The 11,798-nt window shown below is 48.0% G+C and overlaps 1 protein-coding gene across 3 annotated transcripts in view; it reads left to right on the forward strand.

Annotated features, from left to right (window-relative positions):
- The first annotated feature begins 9,731 nt into the window (after window positions 1–9,731).
- The window catches only part of ELOVL1 (ELOVL fatty acid elongase 1), a 5,660-nt gene continuing 3,593 nt past the window's right edge, over window positions 9,732–11,798 (forward strand). Inside the window, exons 1-2 of one of the 3 annotated variants that reach the window (XM_045291925.1) lie at window positions 9,732–9,920; window positions 10,003–10,093. The gene's annotated coding sequence lies outside the window, so the exon portion shown is untranslated. Of the gene's footprint in view, window positions 10,094–10,666; window positions 10,758–11,798 lie in introns of those variants that run through there. The other 2 variants (XM_045291924.1, XM_004699504.2) reach the window with 2 other exon arrangements.

The raw sequence follows: 11,798 nt of genomic DNA on the forward strand, positions 1-11,798 counted from the left end.
TCCGTTCGACACCCCGTGATCACACAGGTTGATACGTTGTTCCATGTGGGCGCAATTTGTTTTGTTATTGTTTGTTCTCCTATATTTGTCTCCCCAGCTGTGAACTTCTGAGCGCCAGGTCTCTGATAGTCATCAGTTTCCTAACACCCACCAGAGTGCTTGGCAGAGAGGAGACCTACAAGACATGTGGGAGGAAAGTGACTTTCACAATCCTGCGGCCACAGCCCTCCTCCTTCGTTGGACAGAGCCGGCCTCAGGTGGCTCAGCTCTCTCCTTCTCCTTCTCGCTGTCTCATTGTCTTCTGACTCAGCCGCTTTCGACCCGTCAATACCTGCGCCTGGTCACCAACTAAACTGCCCTCTACTAATAGTTTCATTTTGGTTTTGGGTGCACCTTTTTGTGTCTTCCCTTTGTCTTTTTGTGTCTTTTCCAAATTTTTGGTCTTCTCTCTGAATAGCCGCGTTTCCCAAAAAACTGACCAACGTTCAAAATCTAGCTTGTGTATGTATCCATTATGTGACCGCAGGCAAATCACTTAACTTCCAAGAATCTAAGTTCACGTCTGTAAATTGGAATTATAGTGCCAGCGTTAAACGCAACATGTTTCAAATCAAACATAAACCCTAACTAGCTCTTAATTCTCTGTAGGATAAGGTCCACACTTTTACTTTCCATGAGCTTCCTGAAGTGCTCCCAGAGTCAGTCCTCAAACAGTAAGGACGCTATGCTTTTCACAGACAAAGAATTCGTTTTACGGTGCTTTTTCTATGTTAGCTGTATATGTTACTTTCCTACACACAGCACATTATATGCAGGTGTGTGCAAGTTATTTCTGTGAGTGCCTTATTTGTGGGAAAACTACGGTGTTCATCTTTTTTTCTTTTCCCTCTTTAGTGATCTTATTTTAATCCCACAGTATAGTAGCCTATTTTGATTGGCAACTTGTTACAATTAAACTAGTTTAGACAAAAGTATAAAAGGGGAATCATTTGCAATGGGTCATGTGGATGGGGTGTTGAAGGTTTAAGGCATGGCTGAGGGGCTCAAAGTGTTGTCTGGGCCCTGTGTTTCGGTGTGTCCACTGCATCACTTACAGTCACCTGGTGAAAGAATGCTGGTTGTTTGACTTGGATTAGGTGCCATTAGGGGCTCAGATTTACGGGAGTGAGGAGGGAGAACACCCTGACTAAAGGGTCTGTGGAGCGTTCAAGGAGCTCCTTCAAGGAACTAAAAGCAGGGGGACGGCAGGGTTTCAGTGCAATCAGATGTAAAGCTATCACAGTCCAGTTGGTTTCACCTCTCTACAGATTGCACTCAGGTATTTTTGTCTCCAGCTCTGTCCTCTTTGTTGAATTGACAGACTGCCTGCTGAATGTTCCCGCTCACCTCTGATTTCTGACGTCTCAGACTGCATTCCTTCTCCATCCTGCTTCCCAAAGGGATCTGGCCTGGCAAAGGGACTACACATCCTCGGTCCTCTCGCCCCTCCCAGCCTCTTCTCACTGCCATTGCTTAGAGCAGGACTCCCCTTGCTCTTCTTGTATCTCTGAGCCTCTGTGCCTTTCCGTAATGTACAGGTGGTCCCTGCTTTATATTTGAGTTTTAACGAATTGTCCTTATGGCTGCCTTTATTTCTTTTTTAACCATTTTATTGGGGGCTCATACAACTCTTATCACAATCCGTACATACATCAATTGTGTAAAGCACATTTGTACATTCGTTGCCCTCATCATTCTCAAAACATTTGCTCTCAAAACTTGAGCCCCTGACATCAGCTCCTCATTTTCCCCCCTCCCTCCCCGATCCCCCTCCCACATGAACCCTTGATAATTTATCAATTATTATTTTGTCACATATTACACTGTCCGACATCTCCCTTCACCCACTTTTCTGTTATCTGTCCCCCAGGGAGGAGGTTATATGTAGATCCCTGTAATCGGTTCTCCCTTTCCACCCCACCCTCCCTCCACCCTCCCGGGCTGCCTTTATTTTTAATACATGTATTTGTTGGTAATATGCAATATGTATATTGTGGTACTATGCAATTTGATGATATTATCATTCTTAGATGTTGATTTTGTATTTACTGTTCAAATCACTGCCATATTGAAAGCTATGGCATGGTCTACAATAAAGCCTATGTGGAAAGCCCTAAGGGACAGACAGTTAGGCAATGCATGTTTACTCTAATAACAGTACTGTTGACCTGACCATATGCTTGGCAGCTGTTACAACGCCAGCGTCATTGTTGTTACATACTTCATTGTAGATATACTTCATAGCATGATCTTATTTAGCATTTCATTTCATTAGAATCATCATTTGTTAATTTGAAGCCAAGTTGTTCATTTCTCACCCTCTATACTGCTTATATTCTCAATATTAAGTCTAGCAAACAAAGTCATGCCACTGTAAGTTCTAATCCAGAAAAGATGAGGAAGTCTCTAGACATGGCTGTAGAAACAAAGATTCTCAAGCCCTTTGATAGCTTACTCATTGCCACCTAGATGGTTCAGACCCACAGTGGCCCTGTAGGACAGGGTGGATTTCTGAGACTGTAAATCTTTATGGGAGTAGAAAACCTCATTATGCTCCCTTGGAGCAGCTGGTAGTTTTGAACTGCTGACCTTGAGATTAGCAGCCCAATATGTAACCCACCACACCACCAAGGCCCATGATAATAGAAAGAAGGTCATCAAGATGATGCATGAGAAGGACCATTTCAATGATTTCAAGCCTTAAGAAGAAGAGGATTTTGGAGGCAGTGGAAAGGGCAATTGGTATAAAATCAACAATTTTAACAAAGATGAGGCAGGGGCCAATTCATAAGGTGGAGCAGCTATTGTTGATATGGATAGACCAATTCTAGAAGATGTTTCTTATGAGTTTACTGAGGATACAAATGAGAGTACACAGACTTTTTGAAAATTGGAAGAAAAAGCAAACAGAAGACTACAGAGAGTACTCCAATGTCCGCAAAGCTGATCACCTCGAATGTAAACTTGTTTCATATACACACCTGTAACTGGAGAAGCACCGAGTGCCAATGTTGGAACTGCTGAAAAATTAAAAGATGGGCTAGACAAGACAATTCAAGACAAAGAAGAGGTTTTCAACATGGATGAAACAAGCTCGTTTTAGAAAAGAAGCAAAATTGATGCCTTGTGTCAAGACATTCAAGGACAGACCCATGCTGCTGATTCAAGCCTTGTTTCCGTGTCTGAAAACCTCTGAGCATTCCGCAACATTGGCAGAAATAAGCTGTCATTCCACTAGATAGGTAACTCCAAAGCCTGGATGATGATTGTGTTATTTATTCAAAGCCCGATTTTCAAATTGCTTCATCCCAAAAGTAGGCCTCCTTTGCCTTGAAAAAGAGCATTCCTTTGAAGATTCTGCTACTCCTTGGGTGTCCTAAATCAATATTTTCAAATACAACAGAGCTGTGATTCAGCCTGTGCATCAAGGTGCACTTGCCCCTTTGAACGCATATTACCTGAGGATGATGTTTGCTTAGGTAAGAGCTGCAGCAGATGGAGGCACAGTAACAGCACACAATCTCTGGAGAATTATAATAAACTTTCATGTATCTAGAGCAGGGGTCCTCAAACTTTTTAAACAGGGGGCCAGTTCACTGTCCCTCAGACCCGTTGGAGGGCCGGACTATAGTTTTTAAAAAAACTATGAACAAATTCCTATGCACATATCTTATTTTGAAGTAATAAAACAAAACGGGGTAAAAACACCCGGCGGGCCGGATAAATGTCCTCGGTGGGCCGCATGTGGCCCACGGGCCGTAGTTTGAGGACACCTGATCTAGAGCATTGGTTCTTCCTGGAAGGAGGTTATGGGAAAATGCCTGCAAGGAACTTGGGAAAATTGCTGAGTTATGTGACACTCCCGTTCCTTCCCTTCCTCCCCAAGCATTTGATGGTGAGCATGTGATAGAAGAGACTGGTAGAAACCTCATCCCTATGGCAAGAACACGGAATGGAGAACTTGGTATCACTCAGGTGGAACAGCTCATAGATCAGGAAGAAGGGGAAGTAACAGAGCAGAACGTCATCGATTTTGGAGAGGAAAATACAGAAGGAGAATGAAATATTTATGAGCAAGAGGAAGGAGGGAAGTTGTCAAAAAAAATTGATGGGGAAAGGACTAACTGAAGCTTTCCCCCACCCTAAACTAAATTGGGGTTTCAGTTGCTTGAAAACATGGACCCAAACACTGATCACTTTGTTAAAGTCAGTAGACAGATTCTGGACGCTGTAAGCTGTTCACAACAACAAAAAACATGAAAAAAAGATGAAACAGACAACTTTCACTAATTTTCTGACTAGAAATGCTATTTTCATTCCCAGGGATAATCCAGAACCTTCCAGAAGTAGAGTTATTGCCACAGCAATGTACGTATTTCAGTATTTCTGAAAGTTTATGCTTCCAACATCAAGACAAATAAAGATCGATTGATAAAGAAATGGACAATAACAGGCAATGATAATGAAGACTAAAAACAAAATAAGGGGTTGAAAAAAGAAGGAAGGGGTATTTAACATGTTCAAACTGATTTACAAATGAAGTTGGCAGAATGGAACCCTTTTTAAGTCAGGACTAGCTGGGCCTTACGATTTGGGCTCATCTTCACCCACTTCTCAGGACACTCCAATAAAAATGAAGCTCAAATCCCTCCATGACTGAAATCAATTTAGTTTTTTATCTTAATTATTCTAATTCTACATAGTTGACACCAAGTAGCATTACATGCAGTTCTCAGCTAGAGTTCCATGTATTATTCTCCCATCCATTCCTTTGTCCGTGCTTCCCCTCCCCCACCGTCTGAAACCTCTCTCTTCTACCCCACTTCCTATGTGACCTTGAATAAATCCACCAACTAATTGGACTCCATTTTTTCCCACCTGTTACGATATGATCATAGTACTTAACCTTATAAGACTGAGCCATCAGAGCGTATGGAAAACAACTGCCCCCATGCTTTCCAGAGAAACTACCGAAAATAAGTTTTCTTTCCTTTGTTTGTGGTCCTTGTCGCACCTCTTCTGATCTAATTCCCTTTCCTCTCTCCTGATTCCCTCTCGGATGTGCTCCCTGACCAAAAACCCTTCCATTTTCTCCGTCTAGTCTACACTCCGTCTAGTCTACACGGAGTGGAAGCAGGCAGAGAGCTCTTCCTTCCCATTCCGTCGTCACACCTCCCTGTCCGGAGCGTCTCTAGTTATAACTCAGTGGACCCTGAATGGATCAGAGCGAGCCCCGACCTCTCAAGAGGCCAAACCCTCAAGTCTGGATGATATGAAGCATGCTTGTCTGCATTCTCTCCCTTCTCTTGGCAGCTCTTTCCAGTCCCAGTCCCTTCAGCCAAAGCATGAGCCTGCACGTGTGTGAATGGCGTGCCACCTGAAGAGGGCATCGGCAGGCCGAGGCCCAGGGACCTGCAGAATGATTAACTGGCAAACCCTTTACACTCCTCTGCTTTCACATCTCCTCCACTCTCCAGAGTTGCGGGGTCCTCTTTTGACCTTTGCCCGCCGGGGAAAGAGAAGTTTGACCCAACATCCAGGTGGCTGCTTCCATCTCCACATGCCCCCGGCCAAACACCCTCTGCTCTTTTAGCGGAATCCCCTGGTTCTCTAGTACATTCTCCCCTCCACGGACTCACTCATTCACACACATTCGGGCACACCTATTCCCATGTCTCCTACTGCCATTCCTGCTTCTCCAATCTCACTTCATTTCATTATCCAGATGAAACCCAGAAGGCCTCAAACAGTCACCGGGCTGGAGTTGTTGGGGTTCATACAGACAGTGGTTTAAAGGCTAGCTCACTGGTTCAGCTTGGGAGGAAAGAGGATGGGGAAGAGCCCCTGAGAAAGCAGAGTGAGTCAGAGGGGTGAGACCCAGGGGAAGCCCGCACCTCGCTTCCTGTGAATCAGGAAGGCTCTGTTGTGAAGGTGGAATTTTAACTAGCTATTGAACGGAGAATTCTTTCCTCACTACACCTGACCTTCATCCTTATCAAGACTGCGAGTTCCTTGACCCTGCATTTCTCCGTTTATCACACCACCCTTGGCTTGACTTTTCTGCCTCTTCAATCAAGTGGCAGGTTCCTTCAAGCAACCCTGGAAGGTCAAGGTCTCGCCTGCAGATTCCAACATTTTTGTCTCTGCGTTCCCACTCCCCCCCTAGGATAAGGTGACCAGATTTTAACATCGGTAAAGCGGGACATAATTGATGAAACTCATATCCTGGTGAAATAGCCACCTGGCAGCCAAAAACCGTCTACCCTAGCTTGTTGTGCATTTTTTCCAAAAATCAGGACTTTTTAAAAACGCTGTGGGGCGTGGGAAAAAATGTTAAAAATCGTGACTGTCCGCCAAAAAGCAGGACGTCTGGTCACCTTACCCTAGGAGCTCCTGGGTGGTATAAACAGTTAATGCCCTCAGCTGCTAACTAAAAGTGGAGACCACTCAGAGGGCCCTCAGAAGACAAGGTCTGGGGATGTACTTCCAAAAAATCAGCCATGGAAAACCCTGTGGAGCACAATTCTACTCTAATACGCACACACGAGATGTCATGAATTAGGAGCAATTCCACAGCAATCGGTTTACCCTCAGCAACTAAACTCGGCTGGAGGACACTCCTTGGCTTTCTAAACGGGTGTTCCTTTTCCTGGACTCCCACCAGCAGGGCCTTTCTTCCTGCCTTTCTAACCTTTCATAAGTTGCTCCAGGTTTTACCGCTTCCTTAAAATTCCTAATCCCACCCTTCCTCCTCATTTGCAGCCGGACCTCACCTGCTAAGGGAAAAAATAATCTTCAGTTCTGATACATCGCGACCCTCTAGGCGGAGCAGACTTTCTTTATAGGGTTTCCAAGGTGGTAAATATTCTCGAAGTACACTGCCACTTTGGAAGAAAACATCGAAGAAGCTCAGCACTAAGGGGCATTTTTCAAATGGCAAGAGAAGGCATTCCAGGAAGAAGGAAGATTGCATGCAAAGACAGGGAAGCACGTGTATGGCAGGTTTGAGGAATTCTAGGTAATCAATCTGCATATCATTCTTCCACAGAACTGTGGTGGGTTCAAACCACCAACCTTTTGGTTAGCACCAGAGCTACTTTAATCACTGGGCCACCAGGGCTCCTTTCTGTGGGTGGAAATTCTCTCAATTTCCTCCCAATTCACTGACAAACTTATCTTTCTTTTCTGTATTCTTCAGTCTCTGAGGTATTCTCATTAGCCCAAGATTAAATACCCCATGTTTATACTAAATTGTATTTCCCTCCTGCGCTCTGAATTATCCCTTCTGTTACGTAACTCCAACGTCTCCTCCATTGGCTCCTTCTACACAGCCCATAAATGTGCGCAAGCCTCTTCCCACTATAAACAACCATCAGAATCAATCTGGAGGTAAGATCTAGACATTAATATTTCAAAAGCTGCCTGGTGTGCAGCCAGAGCTGAGATACACAGAGCCAAGCTCACCACGGTGCACAAGCTCCTAGTAAACGGACTCGTGCCTACATTTCCTGCCCTGACTCCTATGTCTCCTGAGCTGGGGCCCTACCACATTACGAAGAGTTCCTCAAACCGCCACACACTCTGGCTTCCTGGCTTCGGACCCTATCTTCCTCCTGGGATGCCTTTTCTTGCCTTGTAAAAAATATCCTTTAGTGCTTGCTTCGATATTTTTTTTATGTGAGGCCTTCCAAGAATGCCTCACGCCAAGCCTGGGTGAGGGTGCTACTTAACTTTCCTGGCTGTGGGTTCCGCTTTATGGGGACACTCACCACGTTCTTCTACCTCCCGCCGTGGTTTGTTCAGCCAGCTGTGAGGACTTACTTTCTCTACATTGAGGTGTAATCCATACAGAAGGCTGTGTTCTTTGATCTTCAACTAAGTGCTTCCAGTCCTCTTTGCTTTCAGTGTCTATGAGCTAGGTACCCTTTTATTACCAATTTATCAAGATCCAGGGAATGACCTAACAGCACAGGGTGCTAGCTGGAAGACCTGAGCTCCGATCGGTGCACTCAGGCAGGACTTGAAGCCACCAGAGAATACCTGAACACACTGCGGCCAGGCAATGCCGAGTCCGTGAAGACAGGGGGGCTTCAACACGTTTATGGAAAAAACTCTATGATCTTTTAATTCATTTTTCCCCATGAACTTTTTAAGCCCCCTCATACCGCCACCCCAATGGAAGGATAAAAGCCTTTTGAATTCTTATGCCTTCCACTTGATCTTGGATTCCTTGGCCCGTCTTTTCTTTCTCATTCTGTCCCGTGTTCTCTAACATGCACTCATGCCAAGCCATCGGCCAGTGGTGGAGATATAAACCAAACCAGTCGCCATGGTGTTGATTCCGATGCACGGTGGCTCCGCGTGCAGCGCAGAACTGCACAGGGCTTTCAAGGCTGTGCCCTTAAGAAGCAGATTGTCAGGCCTTTCTTCTGTGGAGCCTCTGGGTATATTTGAACTAGCAACCTTTTTTAAAAAAAATAAATAATCATTTTATCAGGGGCTCATACAACTCATCACAATCTGTACACACGTCATCTGTGTCCAGCACTTTAGTACATATGTTGACTTCATCATTCTTACAACACCCGCTTTCCACTTGAGCCCCTGGTGTCAGCTCATTTCCCCCTCCTCCCTCCCCGCTGCCCCCTCCCCCCGAAAATTTATAATTTATTATTATTTTATCATAGCTTACCCAGTGGGTGCAACCTTTAACACTTAACCATTTGTACCATCCGGGGATTCTTGCTAGAGATGTTAGAGATGACTGAAACATGGCCACTACAGAGAGGAGTTTGTAGTGTGGGGGTTAGGAGGTGGGGAGGGGGCAGGGGAGGGAGGTTAGAAATGTAGGTACTTGCATTGCAAGGAGATTGTGGGATGAGATAAGAGATGGTTTACTGCCTGGAAGAGCTGGTTCTATCTTCAGCGGAGCCAGGGGTGAAGAGAAGTTGTGAAAGACGGGACATCCTCAGGGAACAGTTAAACCGCAGCACAGGAGTAGCTCAGGACGTTGTGGAAGGCTGAGGCCCAGATCAGATCAGATAAGGCTTCAGTGTAGGCACAGCATTAAGAAGGGCCACTTTCCTCTCCACTTCCTTTCAAGGGCACGTCCTAATAGGCAGGGTACAGTCATAGCTGTCCCTTGCTTCCAGGAGAGGAAGGGCTCAGCCACAGACGCACCGGGAGCGGAGAGGCAAGGAGGTGAGAGCCCTCCGGAGGGCAGGGGAGAGGAGTTATCCCAGGTCCCTGAGGATCGCGGAGGGACTGGAGGGCTGGGAATGTGAGCCTCTCCGGGAGAGGAGGCATGGTGAGAGGTGGGAGCCCCGAGAGGGGAGAGGAGAGAACAAGATGGGACAGGTTAGAGGGGAGAGTACCTTACCTGAACTCTAGGGACTAAACTTCTGTGTGCAGCTCACCATTTACAAGACAGTATTTCTCCCAAACCACCTCCTCTTTTGAATTCTCATATTTTGTCCACTCGATCCTACAAGCAGTGACTGAATCACTATATGCAGGGGCCATTGGGGACACACAGTTCATTTCACTACAACCTGATCCCTGCCCTCAGTAATTCAACGTTGATGAGTACGGGGTGGGGTGGGGTGGGAAGCGATGGAGTGGGAGCCCAGGAAGCCAGATAGGCAACTACCGGTAATTGTGTGTGTTCCAACCGTCTTGGAGACATATGCTTGTTGTCCGTCTCCCCCAATCCAATCCATTTCCAGAACTTCTGTTATCTCTCACCTACTCTCCCTGGAGTACCCTCAAGCACAGGTTGCCAGAGTAATGTAATTCAGCTATACCCCCAGGGAATGGAGGACCACTTCTGCCTTGCTCACCAATGCCACACCGGAAGTGAACAGTCTTGCACCTAATTGGTGGTCAGTAAATATTTGATAAAACGTTACAAGGTTGGTTTGTACCCTCCTCAAGAAATCTCCCCAGTTCATCCATTGCTCTTAGGATAAAACCTGGCAGCTGTCCCATCTGGCCTGTAAGACCTGCGCATCCAGCCACAGCTAACTTCCTCATGTCTCATTACCGTGAAAGCCAGGTAAGAATGAATAATGGCTTTTGCTAGGCGCGCTGGTCTTTTCCCACCTCCAATCCAAGATACGGCTCCTTCAAGTTTCTGTGCTCGACTGCTCCCCACCCGCGCCCGCACCCTGCCACCCACAATCGGCGTTCAGCACACCTCCTGCCCCACATCAGATAGCGAGCTCTTTGAAGGAAGGCCTGAGCCCGGCGCCTTTTCCCCGAGGTCCCAAGCTGCGCCCGTCCCCAACAGGGTCTGGGTGGGCGCTCTTAGTGGAGTAACCCCCCGAGGGTCCAGGACGAGGTTACCCCGGGGCCCAAAGTGAGGAAGGAGTGGTGTGCCGACTCTGGTGGGCTCCCCGAAGTGGAGGCGGGCTGCGAGATGCCAAGGGAAGGGGTGGAGAGCCGGGCTGGGTGTGCTTCCTGCCCGGGACCTGGCGGCCCGCCCCTGCTCCCGCCCCTCGGGCTGAGCAAAACTGAGCCCAGCCTCGGCTGGACAGCCCCTCCTGCCTCCGGGTGGCCGCCCAATCAGCAGGCGCCCCCCACCCGGCCCGCCCTCTCCCCCTCGGGTGACAGAAAGTCGGCCCAGCAGATGAGGAAGTAGTAGGCTGGCCGGCCCTGGGGACTTCTCCCTGGCACTGCTCCCTCCGAGCCCTCCGCGACCGCCCAGCTGGCCCCCACTGGTGAGTCTGGGCCTCCACGGGCTCTCCACGTGCCAGAGGCCCCTGCCTGGAGAGCTGGACCAGGCCCTGCCCTGCGCCGCTCTGCCCAGGCGGTGCCAGGCAAGGGTGTTCCTGGGGAGAGAGGGTGGGAGGTCCCAGCTCGCTGGGGCTGGGCCTCGCCGGCAACCTCCCCCCCCCCACTCTCCGCCCCTATTTGCTTAACCGAGGCAGGCCTTCCACCCACACCCGTCTTGTCCTCCTCGCCTGCAAGGCTCCCATCTTCTTTTCCTTTCCCCTCCCCTCCCCCTTCCTTTGCCGGTCTCCATCCCCCTTAAAGGAAGGAAGGAATAGGCTGAGTTCCCTACCGGGACACACCCAGGTCTCCCTCTGGCTGAGAGAGGTCTTTCCCAGAAGCCTTGAATTGAGCTACTCCTGACCTCCGTGGTGTGTGTGTGTGTGTGCAGGCGCGTGAGGATGGGAGATGGTGATTAAAAAGGAGACAGAGATAACCTGTTGGCCAGCTCACATGTGCAAGAGGGGAACTGTGTGTCAGAGCACATGCTCAAGCCGTCTGGGCTCTTCCACAGAGCAGGCAACTGACAATCTGATTGTGAGTGGATGGATGGATGGATGGATGGATGAATGAATGAAGAGTGTTATCCACACAGGGAGCTGCTGGAGTGGCTCAGGGCAGGTGCGTACCTGGGCGATTTCTGTTGGGTCACCTCTGAGTGGTCTGAGTTTATGTATGTGACCACACAGAGCCGTGACTCACGAATGTGTGAGTGAACCTGCATGTGTAATGTCAATCGGGTGTGGGCCTGAGTGTGCACAATTGCGCAGGGGAATGTGAAGCGAGTCACCTGCCTGAGCCACTTGGTGTGTCTGCCAGTGTGACTGAACTTGCAGGTTTCAGTCTAAGAAACTCTGCATGCCAAAGTCCATCGGGGTCTGTACCAGAGGGTGGTGTGTGAGAGAGCATTGTTGCCCGCCTTTGGGGAATTTCTGGAGAGTTGTGTGTGTGTGTGTGTGTGTGTGTGTGTGTGTGTGTGTGTGTGTGTG

This window comes from Echinops telfairi, unplaced genomic scaffold (genome assembly GCF_000313985.2).
Source record: "Echinops telfairi isolate 266 unplaced genomic scaffold, ASM31398v2 ScPeMD7_443;HRSCAF=831, whole genome shotgun sequence".
Classification (NCBI taxonomy): Eukaryota; Metazoa; Chordata; class Mammalia; order Afrosoricida; family Tenrecidae; genus Echinops; species Echinops telfairi.